Source organism: Eutrigla gurnardus (genome assembly GCF_963514095.1).
Source record: "Eutrigla gurnardus genome assembly, chromosome: 6".
Classification (NCBI taxonomy): Eukaryota; Metazoa; Chordata; class Actinopteri; order Perciformes; family Triglidae; genus Eutrigla; species Eutrigla gurnardus.
Genome location: NC_139920.1, coordinates 6721090 through 6741137, shown reverse-complemented (window position 1 = coordinate 6741137; position 20048 = coordinate 6721090). Strand labels below are relative to the sequence as shown.

The following is a 20048-nucleotide window of genomic DNA, read 5'->3' as shown; positions in this document are numbered from 1 at the left end:
TTGGGGGCATAAAGCCTGATTTCCACCGGGGACGTAAGCGCCGCGGAACGGCTGCACCGCGGTCACCGCTGCTGATCGCTGCCACTCTAATCGCGTGATCTCGCGTGAATACGGCTGTCTCGCAAGACAGCGCTACGCTGCTGCATCCCCTCAACGGCTCAGACTGTTTGAAATGCGGGTGTCTGTAGCTAGCGACAGGTTAGAGCCGTTAAGATGAAAAGACAGCAGCAGCGCAGTTTAAACAATTTCTTTCTCCAGGGAAAGAAAAAAAAGAAAGTAAATGTGAGTTGGTCATAATTTTATCCAGGAGGATAATTATATTTTCAGACTAACGTTAGAGTTGTTGATGTTAAACTGATGTTGTGATTCAACATCTAACTAGTACACTCTTGCTAGGTAAAAGTTGTTATTATGAACGTTACTAGCCGAAAGCTGGCGGACTTTACAGTAAAGTAAAGGACAAAAAGCGATTTGATTTAAGTGACTGAAAAAATAACATTATTTTTCTTAACCCATGTCACTTGAAAACGAGTAACGTCACACATCTCCCACATCTAGAAAGGAGTTAGTCTGTCTGTATGTTTTTCCCTTGTTCTTGACAATCTTATCAGTATTTTTCTATGCCTTATTAATCTCCACTGCTTTCATATTAGAGCTCAGATGAAGTCCAGCTGGACACTAACAGTGAGGTTGAATCAGGGAAAGCCAGCACTGCAGAGTTGCAGGTAGGTGCTACAGTATATGAAGAGTGAGGCGATGTTAGGTTGTTGATCATGAGAGGAAATTTGAACATGATAAGAAGTGAAAATTACAAACATGATTTTAATATTCCACTAGCTTTACCATCAGTATTTTTCTATACCTTATTCACCTAACCTTAAAGGACTAGGGTTAGGGTGCTTGGAGTAACTGCAGTCTTGTTGCATTGTGTGACATTGTGACTGTTTTCCTTTTAGGGTGTTCAGAGCAGGGACAGACAGCTGAGAGACACTGAAGTCAGGGCAGAGAGGACAGAGTCATATCAGCCACATCCAAAATTCATTGAAACTCAAGTTCTGTCTAACAGAACTCTCTCCTTCCAAGAGCGGTGGTACAAGGAGTTTCCCTGGCTACATTATGATGCAGCACAGAAGGGGGTTTTGTGTTTTTATTGCATGAGAGTTTACCAGGACAAACCCACACCATTTGCTGTAAAATCCGAACCCGCCTTTATCACTTCTGGATTCAGAAATTGGAAGAAAGCTATTGAAAAATTTAAAGCACATGAAAGTAGTCATACACACCGTCACGCTGTCTCTGTGACTGCACAAGAAAATCACCCTGTAAATGCACAGTTGTCCAGTGCTTTGGAAAATACACAATCAGACAACAGGCACTGTCTGGGGAAAATCATGAGTTCAATCAAATATTTGGCACGACAGGGACAGGCCTTGAGAGGACATGAGGATGAAAACAGTAATTTGTATCAACTCTTGAAAGACAAGGCAGAGGATGATGTCCTTTTAGCCAAATGGTTGCAGAGGTCCCAGAAAGAGTACATCAGTCCACAGATCCAGAATGAAATTCTGTCTACAATGAGCAACAATATTGTAAGTGGAATAGCTGATACAATCAGAGATCTACCAGTTATTCAGTATGCAGTAATTATGGATGGAACACAAGACATATCTGGGCAAGAACAAGAAAGTATTTGCCTGCGTTATGTTGACAATGACCTGAAGCCCCACGAAGAGTTCATCGGCATGTATTCTGTTACTGAAACAACAGGAAAAAGCCTTGCTGGAGTAGTTAAAGATGTGCTGCTGAGATTAAACTTACCAATGCATGGTTTACGAGGTCAAACTTATCACGGGGCAGCTAATATGGCTGGGAAGCATGCTGGTGCACAGGCACTGATAAAACAAGAGCAGCCACTAGCACTTTATGTTCACTGTGGAGCCCACTGTACTAATTTAGTCACACAGAAAGCTTGCTTAGCCTCTGTTCTGATCAGAGACTCATTGGATTGGGTCAACCAGCTTGGAGTCCTTTTGTCTCATTCAGGGAAGTTTAAGGCGATCCATGCAGCAATAGCACATGCAGAGAACCCATCATGCACTGCAATAAAACCCCTGTGTCCCACGAGGTGGACAGTACGGGGCAAAGCCATCACAGCTGTTTTGTCACAGTATGGGTCAGTGCTGGCCAGCTTGCAGGAGATGGCTTGTGGTGCCTCAAATACTGCATCTACTGCTAATGGGCTGCTGGGGCCGTTTAGGAAAGGCAAAACAGTTTTGGGTCTCATCCTTGCCTCACCAGTGATTTGTGAGCTTGAATGCCTGAACATCTCTTTTCAGAAGAGAACTGAAACCATTGCTGGCATGAGGGCTGCTGTTCAAGTTGTAAGGACCTCAATCAAGGCCAAAAGAAATGAGGCAAATTTCAAAACTCTGTTTGAAGAGGCGACGGCTGTCGTTCAGTCTTTAGGTGTTAAGCCCATTACCATTCCACAGACCAGACCGCCCCCAAAACGCTTCATTGAAGGAGCTGAGGCACATCAGCCTAAAAGTGCCAAGGACCACTACAGAGGGGAATTCTTTAAAGTCCTGGATATTGTAGACGCAAAGCTCAGTGAGCTATTCAACCAGGAAGACTTGTTGACTTTGCAAAAGTTGGAAGAGACACTTCTGAGTGGAGAGATAGATGCTGCAGTCATTGAGAAATACCCAGAGTTGAACAGAGAGTCACTTTCAGTGCAGCTTTCTATGTTTCGCCTGAGCTACTCATTTAGCAACAGTGCAGAGGCTGCAGGGATCATTTGTGGATTGCCTGTAGAGGTACGTAGACTATTTGGGCAAGTGGAAAACCTGGTCAGGTTGCTTCTGGTAGTCCCTGTTTCATCCTGTGAGGCAGAGAGAAGTTTTAGTGTCCTCCGCAGGCTCAAAACCTGGCTCCGGTCCACAATGTCTCAAAACAGACTCAACCATGTTGCTGTCTGTCATGTCCATCAGGATAGACTTGACCTACTGGACAAGAAGTCAATTTGCAAGCAATTCGTGGCTGCAAATGACAGGAGGAGAAAACATTTTGGCTCTTTTGCCTAGGCCATTGTTTTTTAACCTTTTGTGTGCCACGGCACGTTTGACACTGTTGGATAACACTACAGTGCTATCTAGCTTTCATTTGTATCAGAACTACACAGTAATTTATATTTATCAGTTCATTACATCCATTCTAATGTTGTTTTCGTTTACCTTCACACACCAATTAGTTAGTGGAAATGTGGAATAATATCACATACTCGAGAGTAAAAACAAGTTGGTGTATGTTAAAATGTTTTATGCTGTTTTTCCCTTTAACCATAGCCTGTGTTCATTGAGGCATAAGATACAACTAAGAAAAGAAAAGGTATTCAGAAAATACTAATTCAAATTTAGATCAATATTCTTCCCATGTTATTTATCAGTCTACAAAACTGTATGATAAGGCCTGCAATTAAAGAATTAATTTGATATGTATCAGTTCAATGCTGCAATTCAAAATGTGTTTTCCTTTACAAATGTATATTTTTAGAAGAATAAAATACATTTGTGAATGTTTTGCAGTGTAGTTCATTTATGACATATTTCTCTTCGAACTATTAATGGATCAGTCAGGTTTCCGATATGTGTCCCCTCCAATGTTAAACTCGTTCCTACGCCCCTGCATGACCACATTCAGCACCTCTAAGTGACCTGGAGAGTCATTTTCTATTTAAAGGATCTCACTGGCATTCATGATAAGAGCTGGTTGAAATAATAAAATGCTACTAGATTTAAAACCGTATACATGTAAATGAGGTAGGTTAGTTCACGTGTATTTATTAAGAACCTGAGCGGTTCAGACAGGACACGCCCCTCTGAGAGCCAATTAAAGAGCAGGCTTCAAAGCAGACAAACGAGTTTTGAAAACATTTCCACAAAGTTTTGACGAGTCATCAGATCGGCTCACCGATCAGACGGTTTAGAACGACTACCAGCTGATAACAGTCAGTGGCTGATCAGCTGATATTCATAAGAAAGGCATGAAAGCTCTCGGTACCTCCTCCTGTGCGGCGCTGAAGTCCACCTTCAGTTTGTCGGTCTTGTCTTTGGCCGAGGCTCTGTACGGGTTTTCTGTCCCGTCCTTCGGCTGCTTCACCAGCTCCGACGGATCCATGGACTTCATGGGGATGATGTTGAAGGCATACAAATACTGCAGCAGACAGACAGGCAGACAGACAGTTCTGGATGTGATGGCGTGTATCGTACGGGCCCGTTAACCAAAATAAAATGTGTGGCACAATTATCACTTGATACCCCAAAAACTCACGTTAAACTGAAATTTAACTCAAAACGTCATAACACAGCTATGTTCAGCACAGAGAATATGGATGAGATAAACCAGCAACACTTGCTAATATGAATCACAGATTGTCCTTATGGAAATGTTCCACACAGAATAAACTCATTCACTATTCAAGTCACTTTACATGTTCTCCTTTTTTTTCAAAATGAACAACAACACAATAAGATGCACTTCAACCTTCAAAGGATATGTTCGAGAGGATGAAGATCCTGGCAATGCATCTCCACACTAGTAGCTCAGTTCGTCACACGATCCACTTGGAGAATAACGGTTCAACACAGCAGCGTAGTGGAGGTTTCTGCCCAGTCTGACAGCCGACAGCTTCACTTCCTCTTCGGTCTCGAAGCGCCACCATCCGGGTCACGGCAGCAAAGATGTAACCCAGCCCGTGTGAGATGGCGCCTCTCTACACCCGGAGACTCTGCGTTGTGTTGATGTGTGGTTTTGTTGGGTCAATGCGAGGGACGAGTCGGACACACGGACGGTCAAGATCGTGGCTGAGACCGCGCGGTTTATTAAGTGTCGATGCTGGCGGCTCCATCTTGCAAACCATAGACAAACACTGACGTCAGTCAAGTCATATGTCATGAAGTCATAAAGTAATTGTACAGTATTCAGAATAAAGCGATGGGCCCTCACAGCTATTAAACCCGTTAAAACAAGGTTCCAGCTCAAAACACAGAGCATGAGAGAAAACCCACAGGAAGATTAATAGCGAACAGTATCCGCGGAGCTAGCACACATACAGCTAACAAAGCTAGCCATAATCACAGCCGACATACTCGTATAAAACCAGGCAATAAATCCCAACACTTCATCATGGTGGTAGACAAACATCTCAATAAACACATCATTTAAATGGAACAGCGAATTAACGATTAATGGTCAAGATATTTGACTACGATGTGGAGAGATACATATAGTGCTTACCTTGCAAACCATAACCAAACACTGAACCAACATGGCGGCCCGCGGAGCAAATAGCTGCAAACACGTGTCCGGTAAAGGACAAACAGCACCAATCGCGTAACGCCTGAGGGCATAAACAATTAAACAGCGCCGTCTATTGGCCAAAATAGGCAACTGCATACATTGATGTTTCTTCATCAAGTTTTAACACACATAAATATGCCGAACTAAGTGTATTTGTATCACGTTTATTTACGTAGAAAACCTCCCTTGTCCAGCAGATACGCTACTCGCATAAACCAGACAATGAAATCTGGCACACAAGCTGTCACACCATGGTCCTGATGAAATACACATTTTAAAAAGGACCACATATTCATGGTATTTTAACAAGGAACCTTTCTTTTTTTCTTTTCCTTACAATCTATAGTTGCAAAATGTGTTTTAAAAATACGACATATGTATTAAGTATTAATGTAGATTTTTATGTCTGCTCCAAATCACTTAAGTCGATCTAAAACAACAAATAAATAAGTCAGGTTGTTAGTCGGAGAGATTTTAAAGCGGAGACGGTGGTTGCCAGGTGAGATTCTTTCATGTAAATTAAGTGACAAATAATTTACCATTTTATCCGTATAATCGCAACGAAATGTCCACTTACTATCTTTTTGAAGAGCTTTCTATCACAATCTTCAAAGGTGATCTTGAGTCAATGTTATTTCCAAGGTCAAATATGTACTTTTCATCTCATAAATCACCAATCATTAATTTTAAATTAAACCATTTTGATTGTTTTCCATTAAATTGTACTTGTATTTGATTATGTACACGTGCGTTTTCATTATGTACGTGTCACATCAGAAGTCATCTTAACACATGGAGCAGGACTAGAATACGCTCCAGAGTCAATACAATTTCAAAGTCCCAACATCACCAGGAGCGTTACAGCCACAGTGTAATAATATGTAATGGGCTTTCAGGCAGAAATCTGGGCCCTTGGGTTCCAACTGTATTTGGTGTTGGTGGTAGTATAGTAGTAGCAGCATTAGCAGTAGTGGTGGTATTAACAAGTAATAGTACCAACAGTGAGGTAAGCTGTTCCAGATTTGCATGGTCGGTTCATAGATTAAGCCAATGGTGGGTTGATAGTTTTGATCTGTCCTTCCAGTTGAGTAAAATACTTTTGACACATTTTAAAACAATATGAGTCTGTTCTTTCTCATCATTCCCTCATCATTTTTAAAGTACGGCTCTGTTTTTCATTTCTCTTCACGACAGCTTTTTCAGTTCACGTGATGATATTTACCGTCATCCTGATAGTGGGATTGTCAGTGTTTTTTTTCAAGCAATAAAATCCTATATTGTCCAATCACTGGCTACTTTTATGCCATTTAAATAAAACATTCCAGCATGATGTTCATTTGGTAAATGATGGTCCTTTTAGAGTCAAATGGACCAGAAAGCAGATTATGAACTTGAGGCTTTAGAATGGTAGTCCATGAAACCACCGGGTGATCCACTTCTCGTTGCATGGGACACAAAAACTCAATTCACACTCATGTCTGAGATGTTCTGTGGAGCCAGACCAGCCGCTGCTTTGGAAACCAGGAGGAAGAGTTTTAATGGGATTCAAAAGCACGGTAACCGCAGTTACAGGAATGATAACAACCTGCACACTGACGTAGAGTCTTTGATCAGAGTATCATGTCGTCTTTGGTCCAACAACACAGAATGAGATTTGACTTTATTCTGACTTTAATATTGTTTTTCTTTGCAGCTGCAAATAATAGTTATTCAAGCAATTAAAGTACAGTTTTTAGGTCCAAGTACTTTACTTGAATATCTGCTTTTCCACAGGCAAATATTGTATTTATCACCCTTCATCTGATGGCTGGAGTAACAAACGGTGTCTCCAAACTCCAGAGATAAACACTTATACATGTGAACTGCCAATTTAAAGAGCAACTATACCCCAGATTAGGAATGGGAAAATCCTCCATCATGAACTCACAATAAGATGATCGTGGTGAATTTCCATTATGAGGAAAATTATTAAAATATCTTCATGAGAGAGCAGCTGGGTGGTAGGGTCTCTGTTTCCTTCAAAACAACCAACCTGACTTTGACCTCAGGGTCATCTGGATTAAGAGCATGGGATTTCATGGTGCATTTGGCCGTTCACTGGCTGGCCTCAACAGGGAAGTCTTTTTCCATCCACAAATCCTCCAGCACTTAGTCCTCGATGCATCGTCAGCTGGATTTAACGTCGTCTCCACATACTCCCATCCTGATACATTACATTATCTCTGACTGTTGACTCATTTGCAATGTACTTGATTACTGCTTGACTATCAGTCCAAAAAACAGATTTTTTCAGTAGCAACTGCAATTCTGCTCTGAGCATTTTGTCCACTTTGACTGACAACATAGCAGCTGTCAGTTCCATTCTTGGGGATGGTGACCTCTCCTCTTTTGTTAGTTGGTGGAAGGTAGCTGACTGGACCGGAGCTGCATCTGAAAATGATGTCGTTGGGCATGAACTGGTTTCCCAAAGTGTATTAACTTAATGCAGCGTTCTACTTGACAAGATCAGAAGTCCATTGCTCCATTGAGCCATTTTTCAGATGTCACGTTGTGTACGAGTTGATCCCAGCCATGACTTTGTTTACAAACTTCTTGGAGGAGACCCTTCGCAGGCAGTGTTAAGGAGGCCAAGAATCCAAGAGGGTCTTAGATTGAGCTCACTACAGATAGCATTCCTCTCCGGGTTTGTGGCTTTTTTTTTACTTTGATGTTGAACTTGAATCACCGCAGGGTGTCTTCTCTTCGCCACCGTCCTCACCGAGCGGCCGCCGGCCTCCTGACATCCTCCCTCAGCCTCAACTGGATGAGGCTGGGACCCAGGATCCTGTCGGGGAGCAGACTGTTGGCCCACCTTTGAGCTCTACTGAGACGGAGGAGGGTCCGCAGAGCACCAGACCAGCTTGGTGACTGTGTCGGTCACTGAGCATTGTGAGACCTGTCCTGTCATTCTTCTGGTCGTGTCACCCGGACACTAGAAATGCGGGTCACCAGCTGAACGAGCAAAGGTCACGTTAGCATCCACAGCGTGCTCCCAACTAGGGTTCAGGGCCGATAAGCTGGAAAGGTAACACACCGTGACAACAGTGTTTACGGAGGCTTCTGGTTGGATTTATAGCAACACACGGCCACCACAAGATGGTGCTGTTTCACTGCTATCTGAAGTTATCTGAGGGCTTTATGATATCTGTAGGATGTATGTTTAGAATACATTCTAAGGTTGTTTCTATATAGAAGTGACTCAAAGTGGTTCAAGACTGATTCCATGATGATGTGATGTGAAACTATTTGAATTTGATAACTGCAGCAAAGTGACTGAGAACAATGATTTTACACGTTTGAGTCCACTCCATGTTTTCAGCTTCTATCTTTTTTTTACATCCAACATTAAAGACAGAGACCAATCGTAAACATAGACAGACTTTTGTCTTTTTATTGGAGGAACTGTTTGGGTGGTCTGATGATGTACTGTAGACACTGGAGATGTCTTTCAGCTGGCACTTCCCAGAATGCTCTCTGCCGACTGGTCAGCTGTTTGCTCAGCTCTCATAAGCAGAAGTCTGGACACGTCTCTGGAGGAGAGCATCTTCTCTGGAGCTTAGACGCTCTGCTGCTTTGCTGCTGGTGAGGAGACAGACAGACTTCGTAGACCTGGACCTGATGGACCTGAAGAGAAAGGACAAGAAGAACAGAAAACACTTAGAGCAGCAGTGGGGAGCAACGCTATTATATTCTGGAGGAAACTTACAGTATCTAGAGAGACATTTTAAAGACGTGTGCTCACATAAAGTCACTGCAACATAATCAAGTTCACATACTTTGATGCCTCGCTGTGCTCGTCCATGTTCTCTGTGGACACGTCGCTTCCCTCATCTTTATCTCTGGGCGCTTGCTCATCTTTCTCATCCTTTGGCTTCTTTATGAATGAAAAAAAAAACATTTCATTGATTTCTTAAATTGACTTCATGAAGAAAACAAAGGTAAATGTATTGGATCAAGCCTAATAATAATAATAATAATAATAGCAGCGTAATACAGTTATTCCTTACCTGGTTCTTCCATTTCAGGATCAAGGCATAGCTTCCCTCATCTCTGTGGTCTGGTCCTGAGGGCCCCGGGGGTCCTGGGGTTCCTCTGGGTCTTCTTGCCAATTTGGGTCCAAGGCAGTGCTGAAGACAATCAAATGGAATCCTGCATACAAAATTAATGTAATTAGTTTCAAGGCCAGGTGCATAAAGATGACAAATCATACATTGTGTAGCTGTCCAACTCACCTTTTGATCCTTCAAGTCCACCACAGAGGACACTATTACCTGTTGAATGGACCCCGACTAGAATCCACTAGGAGGGACATTCTTACTTACCTCATTTGTCCTGTTTGGACGGGACATAACGGCTCAACAAAGGACACACGTGACATCTGATCAGTTGTGTCCTGCCCTGTCCTATAATGGCCTGCAATGTCCAGAACAGTACAAGACAGGACAGAGCAGGACATCACAAGACAGGACAGAACAGGACAGGACATCACAGGACAGGAGAGGACATCACACGACAGGAGAGGACATCACACAACAGGAGAGGACATCACACGACAGGACACAACATCACAGGACAGGACATCACAGAACAAGACATCACAGGACAGGACACAACATCACAGGACAGGACGGGACAGGACAGGATGGGACAGGACAGAACAGGACGGGACGGGACTGAACAGGATGGGACAGGACAGAAGGGGACAGAACAGGACAGGACAGGACACAACATCACAGGACAGGACATAAAAGGACAGGACACAACATCACAGGACAGGACGGGACAGGACAGGACAGGATGGGACAGGACAGAACAGGACAGAACAGGACGGGACAGGACAGAACAGGACAGAACGGAACAGAACGGGACAGGAGGGGACAGGACAGGATGGGACAGGACAGAACAGGAAATCACAGGACAGGACATCGCAGGACAGGACATCACAGGACAGGACACAATATCACAGGACAGGAAATCACAAGACAGGACAGGACAGAACGGGACAGAACAGGACAAGACAGGACGGGACAGAACAGGACAGAACAGGACAGGACAGAACAGGATGGGATTTTACACTAAGTGGATCACCCAAAACAAACTAGGAAACACTAGACCACCCGGCGCTTCTTAGGAGGGCTGCCTCCTAAGCTTGGGGAAGAGTTGGCACGGGGGAGAGAATGGGGTGGAGCTGGGAGAAGGGGTCAAGGGGGGAGATAGGGGAAGAACAAAAGGGGGAGCTGTGGGAGGAGCCGGGGTAGGAGCTCGAGGACCAAGGAGAGTTGGTTCGAGGGGGAACGGGGGAGAGAATGGGATGGAGCTGAGAGAAGGGGTCAAGGGGGGAGACAGAGGAAGAACAAGAGGGGGGGCTGTGGGAGGAGCTTGGGGAAGAGTTAGTTTGGGGTGGAACGGGGGAGAGCCCGGCGCCATGTTTGTTCACAAATCTCCATGGAAGATGTGACGCCTTCAAACCAAAACAAACAACTTTCCGACCAAACAACACTCCACGGCTCCCCCGCCATGTTTAACACATTCTGTCCCACAAAGATTACATTGAAGACATCCTGGAGCGAGTGTCTGCTTTCACCAAATGTCGGTTTTCCCACCAGTCCTGTGAACTGATGTGAACTGTTGTTCACCGTCAAACTCCCAAAGTGACACTGATTTCTGACTTTGGGCGCTGTTAGCGTCTTTAAGGGATGAATCAACAAGTAAAACGAAAAAACCAACAAAGTTGTCTTACCCGCATCCCGCGGTTCAGGTCTGGGCCCTGGGGCTGCCTCTGGATCCGCAGCCCGGAGGGCCTTCGTCGGCCTCTTCTTCTCCGCAGTCGCTGTCTAGGATCCTCTGGTTTCCGAATAAATGTGTCTTCAGTTTCTTCTTCTTCTGCGATGAAAAAACTCACTGCTGTTTTGGGCTCTTTACCTTGAAACTCTCTACTATTTGGGTCCACTCTACAGTTTAACCAAGTCGTGTCAAGATCAAGTGCAAAAAGAGAACGCAAAATGGCCGATAGCTCTTTTATACCTACTCTGACCGTCATTGTTCAGTTTGATTCTGTTTCCACGACAATGAGTGTTGCGCGTGCGTTCTTGCGTGTGTGCGCGCGTGTGCTTGGGCATTCCGAAACAGACACATTTCATGTTTTTTTCTCATATTCTCTTAATGTATTTTCATGTTCTTGTATGTCATCATGTATTTTTCCGACACTGTGACAGGACATCAAACAGTTGTCAGCGTCTCCTCCCCCACATTATATCATGGGATGAAATGGTCTGGGTCTCTTCCCATGAGTGCACATTGACAGAGCAGGAGGGGCGGGTCTAATCACACTCATTAATGATGCCGTTGCTCCATTCATAACATCTATAACAGGACAAAATGTCTGCTGTCCAACAACCATCAAAAGGACAGAACCATATGCAAATTGTAATGAGCAGCAAATGTCAGCCTGGTGTATCAGTTTCCATATCGGTGGAAGAACCAGACCACGAGGCAATAAACAGCAATCAGATGTGGTTCACAACAGGCTGCAGACTGAACCTGATCTGACAGGACTAGAAACAGTCCACTGGAAAGATGCCCACATAATCTGACCAGACCGTCGTGGTCCGAGCTGCTGCATCCTGTGTGGGCGCTAAAAGGAACCTCCTTCATCGACTTTAGTGATGAAACCCATTTTCAGCTTGGATGCAGATCAGTAAGTCATAACTCATGTCTCAGAAACTCTTCCTAAAATACCGTTGAGAGTTTGCTGAGTATGTCTATTTGGAAGAAATGACTTCCAAAAATAAATCTACATAGTGAGTCAGCTGATTGGCTCCAGGCCACCATGACGCTGCTTTCACTAATGGATGAATACCGTCCAACACCTGTTTGTGGGTCTGAACAGTCATCTACATGTCATGGTTAAATCGTTGAAATAGATTTCTAATCATAATAATGGATAAAAACAGTTAGTAGAAATAATAGATACACAGTTGAAATAGTGAAGTATAAAAGGTTGAAATAGATGTCTAAAAGTGACCTGATGGATAAATTGTTAAACTTGCTAACGGGTGCATAAATGGTAAAACAGCTTAAAGCATAAACTGTTGTAATAGTAAGAATAAATGGACAGAAATATCAAAAACATGAACGCTTAGACCAGCTTTCTCGAAGTGACACGACTTCAAACTTGACCAAACATTTCATCCATCCATCCATTTTCTACCACTTATCCTGTATTCAGGGTCGCGGGGGGGCTGGAGCCGATCCCAGCTGTCATTGGTTGAAGGCAGGGTACACCCTGGACAGGACGCCAGTCCATCGCAGGGCCGACATGTAGAGACAGACAACCATTCACTCTCACATTCACACCTACGGGCAATTTAGAGTCATCAATGAACCTATCCCCATCCTGTCTTTGGACTGTGGCAGGAAGCCAGAGAACCCGGAGAGAACCCACGCTCACACAGGGAGAACATGCAAACTCCACACAGAAGGAACCCGGGCCGACCCGGGAATGGAACCCAGGACCCTCTTGCTGTGATGCGACAGTGCTATCCACTACACCACCGTGCAGCCACCAAACATTTCAGTATGAATAAACTATTTTTATCTAATCAATATCCAGCCAAGATCAATACACGTCAGCACACTTAGAACATGATGAAGAGACAAAAAAAAGCTAGTTGTATTTATTTTCCTTCCAAACTCCTACATTCAGAACTCAAAAAATGTCCTAAACACCACACAGATGTTCAAATGTTTGTTTTTATTTGAAGTGTTGTCATCATATTCTGATAAATGTACGTACACGAATGTATTGGGAGGATTATGAAATATGGGACGTTTAAGACTGCATACCTTTTATGAAATCTGCACAGGATGAATTTAACAGTGAACTTAGGTCTTATGTAGGAATAACGTGTGCAGGTTCATCGTGGCTCGTGGAACGATAATGAATCATTGTGATGTGTTTTCCATAAGAGATATTAAAACAGAAAGGAGGAGGGGGCGAGGCTGCTCTTCGGTTGTTGTTCTGTTACTCCAAACACACAAACACACATGGATGTTGCTTCATCGCCATGACTGAGCAGAGATGAGGAAATATGGGTATTAAAATTGTAATAAGTTAGTGGACACTTTGGTTTTATTTGCAGAGGTTTGGGGATATCCACACGCAGAGGTGGACCAAGTACTCACGTACTTCAAAATCTTACTTAAACGTGTAGAATATGGAACATACTGCTTTAAAATATCTACAAATGACTAGACCATGTTATTCACATTATTTTATTGACTTATGTATTGACATTATCCCAAATGTTTCCAACACTTTTCAAACCCAGAAAGTCCTGTTTAAAACAAGTAAAGATCGGGTTCATTTGGCCGCCTGTCGATGGCATCTTTATTCCTGCTTTCATGGTCGTCTGACAGAAGCTGCCGTGAATCTAATTTTAATCCAGTTTTACACAAGAGGCAACCTCCGGCGCTGAAAAGTGAAGCCAAAGCTGAAGTATCTTAAACCTGCATTCTCTCTGCTGGCCATCAGGGGTCGACTCCTCTGGTTGCAAAAAGAAGTCTGGTTGTATAGAAGTCTATGAGAAAAATGACTCTACTTCTCTCTTGAAGTATTATCTCTGTAAACATTGTAAACATGAGTTTATGGTCTCAATCTCAAGTCTTCTTCAATCCAGCATGATGTTCATTTAGTACATTATGATTCATTTAGAGTCAAATAGACCAGAAAGCAGGGGATGCTTTAGGGGGCGGGGCTACCTGCTGATTGACAGGTCACTACCAATGCAGTTAGCTACTAAGATGACTTTAACACTTAGCTGTAAAGTTGACCCTGAATTATGAACTCTGTTAGCAGCTTCACACCAGAATCCACATGGATCCAGATCCACCAATGGGTGACGTCATTTTGACGACACACTTTTGTTTACTTTACACTGTGTTGATTCTCAAAATGACAATGGATTTATAATTAAAAGTTTACATGCAAAGATTTGAAGCTCAGTGCACCAAATGTCGAGTCGATGCTGAATGTTACGGAGATGAATGCAAATACAGATTTCACATTTCTGAGGTGGTGTGTTCTTATAGTATGATGACAGTTTTGGGAAATCGACAAAAAATATACAAGTACAAGTATTAAAGTAAATGTACTTAGTTCCACCACCATTTCTGCTTCTACCACAGTACAATGGAGGAATAGCTGTGGTGCTCAGTCACTAAAGTTTGGATTTCTGAAAAATAATGTCCACCAGTCTCTGAATAATTTACAGACTTCAATGGGTAGTATTCAAAAGTATTCATTCTGAACTATTTTCTGCCAAAGGTCTAAAAAAGTGAAAAAAGTGATTATTTTTTTCCAGTCTCAGAGCACCACATGGGGTGGTTTGACTTAAATCACTTGAAAAACACAACAAAAGGCTGTTGAGAAATAACATCCCAACATAACATCAGCCCCTTGTGGTTAAAGGAGGAAACTGTAGCACTAAATGACCACACACTGTATGGTACGGGCCAGATGGACATTATAAAAACATGTTGCAATGACAACACTGTAAAACACCAACTTCTCTCTTAATGAAGCTTATCAGAGCGATGCTGATTCAACTTCATGTCATTTTAAAAGGCTGCTGTTGAATTTTACTACTGGCAAAATATTGGGTTTCATTACGGATCGTGATTAAATACATTCCATTATCAGGATCATAAATCATTTTAGAAGTATCTAGCTGTCCTATCATAGTAGAATTACAGCATGTGGGATACAAAAGTACATTTTTTTAAATGTTTTATACTACTGCTGACAAGCGTTTCTATTAAAAGTATAAGCAGGAATGTAAAATGGCCTTAATAACCATAATGCAGAAATAAATCTACAATGGGCCATTCTGCATAAGAATATTTGGTACTTCAAGTATATGTTGATACTAATAGTTTTGTAATTTTACTTAAATATATTTGAATGAAGGCCTTTGATACTGTGTTATTGGTACTTTTACATTATTTATCAATGTTGTTTAGAGCCTCAGTCTGTTTGGATTCCAGCTTTTATTGTGAAGGATTTGCACAAACTGGAACATGGATTTTATGGATCAGAAATAAGTAACTTCCTGTTGCCAGTGTAGTGTGTACAGTAGTACAGTACTAGCCAATCACAGTACAGTAGTACAGAATTAGCCAATCACATCACAGTAGTACAGTACTAGCCAATCACAGTACAGTAGTACAGAATTAGCCAATCACATCACAGTATTACAGTACTAGCCAATCACAGTACAGTAGTACAGAATTAGCCAATCACATCACAGTAGTACAGTACTAGCCAATCACGGCACAGTGGGGGCAGGACTAGGCAGAAAACAAATGACATAAGTGCATAGCTGGAGCTGGTTAGCTTAGCTCAGCATAAAGACTTGAAAAAGATAGAAAAAGCACCAAAATCCACACACCAACACCTTTAAAGCATACAGAATAAACAAAGGAGATACAACAGTATAGTAGTTCTTAGTCTCAGATATGTGGCTTCTGGTAAATTTTAAGATCTTTAATGCACCACCTGCCGACAGTAGCCTAAACCTCAGACTGACTGGGTATTATTACCACTCGCTTCTTCAGTCTAACTGTTGTTTATATTCCTTTGTCTATCGGGTGATAGACAGACATAATCTACCATGAATACATGCATTTGATTGGCCACTGTGTGTTGCCGCAAAACATGAGCCAGGCTCAAAAAAACGTCACCTTCAAATAACCTTTATTTACAGCGCACCTCACCTGAGGACTCAGCACATTTACAAATCTACATGTTCAAAATATTCACAAAGGCAGAATCCACGAATACAGGGAAGAATGTTCATACAGCAGAAATGTTTGGTTTTAGTGTCTGTTAGCAGATGGTTGGTTGCTAACGTGCTAAGCTACGATGGTGAACATGGTGAACACGATGCTACACATGTTAGAAAGCTGCTATCGCTCCTGCTGGGATCATTGCTCCACCTGTTTTAGTGGCAGATTGACTGAGCATCAACTCACTCAGACGTTGGTAAAGGCACACACTGTCACAGCCCTGTTTGTAGGCGTGAGAGCACATGTGTTGGTGTGCGATCATCTGTGCAGATAAACAGCCAGGATCTGCTCCACCAGTCGTACAGTCGGTTGACTGATCGGGTAGTGAGGCGGCAGCTTCTCCTCGGCACGCGACAGCTTCACAAAGTACCTGGAGGGGAAAAACACAGATCCTTAGATAAAACCCAAGGAAGCCCACTACATCTCAGAGGAAAACATCGTACTAGTTACTGCACTTCTACTTACTCTACACATTTAAAAAAACACTATTTGCAAAACGAATCGGTCTGACAAAACCAGCACCACCTGCTGGACCTGGAGACCAATGAAGGACAACTGCAGAGACACAAGGAGACCAGCTTCATTTCAGTTTTGACTCCACACCACACTTTATAGATCAATATTATTCAAAAGTGTTACTTGGTGACTCAACACTTTATAGAAGAAAAGGCAACATTTGAATGGAGGCATTTCAGGCAGTTCAGGAGGAGAGTAACTCCCTCTACACTTTGACTCTTAAGTCAAGTTTGAAGCTTCACGTATCTGACCAAGCTTCGTTATTTGGCCAGTTCATGTGAGAATATGTTTCCCATCTCTACTAAAGTGCCAGTGAGGAACGTTACCAGGTGAGGATGTGGCTGCAGGACTCCGAGCATCCAACCGACAGACAGGGAGTTGTCCGCTGAAGAACATCTGCTGGCCTAAATAAAGTCAATAAAGTGTAAATTCACAGGCTGAGTGCAAATGATTGGACTTCCCCACACTTGCAAACAAGACATTTTACACCTATATGTATGATATATTTGGATTTGTTTATTATAGACAAGCAAAGATTGTTTTGTATCCAAAACGGCACCTTTGTCTCCCCCTTTGGCAGTGAGAGTAATTAAAATAGTATTCCATCGTATAGTTGGCACTCACCTCGTGGCCTAAAAGCAGCAGTTCAAAGAGCAGGGAGCAGGCAGCGTCCAGATACTCAGCTAGTCCTGAGGCTGACAGAGAAGGACAGCTGTGACATTTAAAACGGATTCAATACATAATGACATTAATGTGAGCAGCTCACCTCACAGTCAACCTGGGATCTTTGGTTCTGTGTTTGAAGCTCTGCAGCACATATCAAGGCAAGCAGCATTCCGGAGGCCAGGGCACCTCTGCAGGGAGGGAGGGGGGGAAGGGTGTTAATAACAGAGACAGGATTATCATTCCATAAAGGTAAAGTCAAGAGGATGGTGAGATGTTTACTTTTTGGCAGAGAGCAGGTTGAGTCTGGCTGGTTCGACATCCGTCTCTCTGAACATGACGGCGAGCGTCTGGACGATCAGAGCGCTCAGTCTGAACAGAAGCATCGAGCTGGCGTTAAATCAGAGCCTTTATGGCATGAGGTCCATTAACAGTACATAACTGGTGAAATCTAAATGACCTTTTACAGGTTTCTGTGTAACACACACACACACACACACACACACACACACACACACACACACACACACACACACACACACACACACACACACCCTGAGCTTACAGTAGTTGATCTGCTGTGTAGACTCCACTGAGTCTGGCAGCTGTGCAGAGATTCCTCCAGAGTCTGAACCATGAAGACGCAGAGCTCACTGGACTGAAACACAGCAAAATATACACCTTTTTATTAACAAAAGTACATTTACTTGAAGTACTGCACTAAGGTACTTGCACTGAAGTAAGGTACCAATAAACTTGTACTTTATGTTCAAGTTCTGCTACTCTGCTTCTACTCTGGGAGGCTGTTATTGTATCGTTTACTCCACTACGTTTATGTGACAGTATTTACTCATTACTTTACTGATAGAAATGTCAAAAGTGCTGAGCGTGTCGTTGTGATGGTCACTGTTGGGGACGAGACATCGTGTGTTGGGACATCTCACCCTCCAGAAGAGTTGCCGCAGGGTGACGTTGTGGTGTGCAGCCATTCTCAGCTCCTGCAGCAGCAGGTAGAGACTCTCCACACTCAGACCCTCCTGCAGGAGCTCAGAGCTCAGCTGACCAAACAGGTGAGCTGTCCGCTCCCAGCTACACACACACACACACACACACACACACACACACACACACACGAACACACACACACACACACACACACACACACACACACACACACACACACACACACACACACACACACACACACACACACACACACAGGTCATACACAATGATGTTGCCTCTGTTACAACAGAGTTTTGTACCTGATGGCAGGAAGCTTTCCAGGCAAGGAGACAGACGAGGCACTGAACTTCCCTCTGTAGAGCGGGTCTAACAACAGAGTGGACCCCTAAACACACACACACACACACACAACAATGAAGTCGATGTAAAGGCAGTTTACACTCAAATCAAGATGAAACCTTGTTGACTTATTTTGAATCCACTGTATGAACACAACAAGGAATACTCACACACGAACACACACACACACACACACACACACACACACACACACACACACACACACAGGTCATACACAATGATGTTGCCTCTGTTACAACAGAGTTTTGTACCTGATGGCAGGAAGCTTTCCAGGCAAGGAGACAGACGAGGCACTGAACTTCCCTCTGTAGAGCGCACTGTATGAACACAACAAGGAATACTCTATGGAATCATTTCAATATGTGTTACTGTAAGGGTATTATTCTTAATGATAACAATTTCTTGGTTGCTAAATCAACCCTATATAAATGAGCAATGCACTAAAAGACTGACAGGCAGGGCTGGACTGGGATCAAAAATTGGCCCGGGCATTTTCAGCCGAGACCGGCCCACCAGGTATCGATGGAAAGACAATGAAGCCTATGAACAAACTTTTTTGTGACAATGCTTGTACACTGTCGGACATCGCCCCTCGGCTGTAATTGGTCCAGCCCAGAATCAATCATGACTAAGGGGCCGATCTACCAGTTTTGTGTACCAATATCAGTGTTTCCCACAGGATTCTATCGTGGGGGGTCTTGCGATTTTGTAGGGGGGTCCGGGGGCATGCCCCCCGAGAGAAACATTTTAATAGATTTCATTTTAATGCATCAATTTGGTGAATTTTGAGAACCAAAATATGACATCATTTACTGGTCAATTTCTTACAAACTGCTGGTACTAATACAAAATGTTGACATACAAAATGGGGTTGAGGAGTTGAAGCATTCAAGAAAAGATTATAACAAAAATGACTAAAACACAGTGTTGAGCCTTCCAGGGTCCCCCAATTAGTTTTCACTGAGGGCCAAATTATGCCCAGGTTGCCAAGTCGAGGGCCAAATTGTCTGTTATTTTTTTCATTGGATCACTAAACATTATTTTATGTGCAAATGTTATTATTGTTGCTGCCATTATTTGAAGTATTATTATTGTAATGATTAGTACTACCAGTGGTAGTTGGTTGTAGTAGCAGATAGTAGTCATAGCCTGTGTTGAGGGACAGATATAAATGTACACTTGAAAGAAAATAAATCCAATATTAACGATGTATTTATTTGAATGCCCCTGGAGAATATTTTGATCAACAACAAAAAACAACAGCACTACAGCAAGTGGTGCACAAGAGGAAAACAATATTG

The 20048-nt window shown here is 43.0% G+C and overlaps 1 pseudogene across 1 annotated transcript; it reads right to left on the bottom strand.

The window, feature by feature from the left end:
- Nucleotides 1-17479: 17479 nt before the first annotated feature.
- LOC311015237 (uncharacterized protein C12orf56 homolog) lies at nt 17480-18536 on the bottom strand (annotated as a pseudogene). The gene is made up of 4 exons (XR_014599458.1): nt 18366-18536; nt 17987-18079; nt 17704-17793; nt 17480-17612 (listed from the first exon to the last, which is right to left on the bottom strand). The product of XR_014599458.1 is annotated as an uncharacterized protein C12orf56 homolog (transcript).
- Between the last annotated feature and the right edge of the window lie 1512 nt (nt 18537-20048).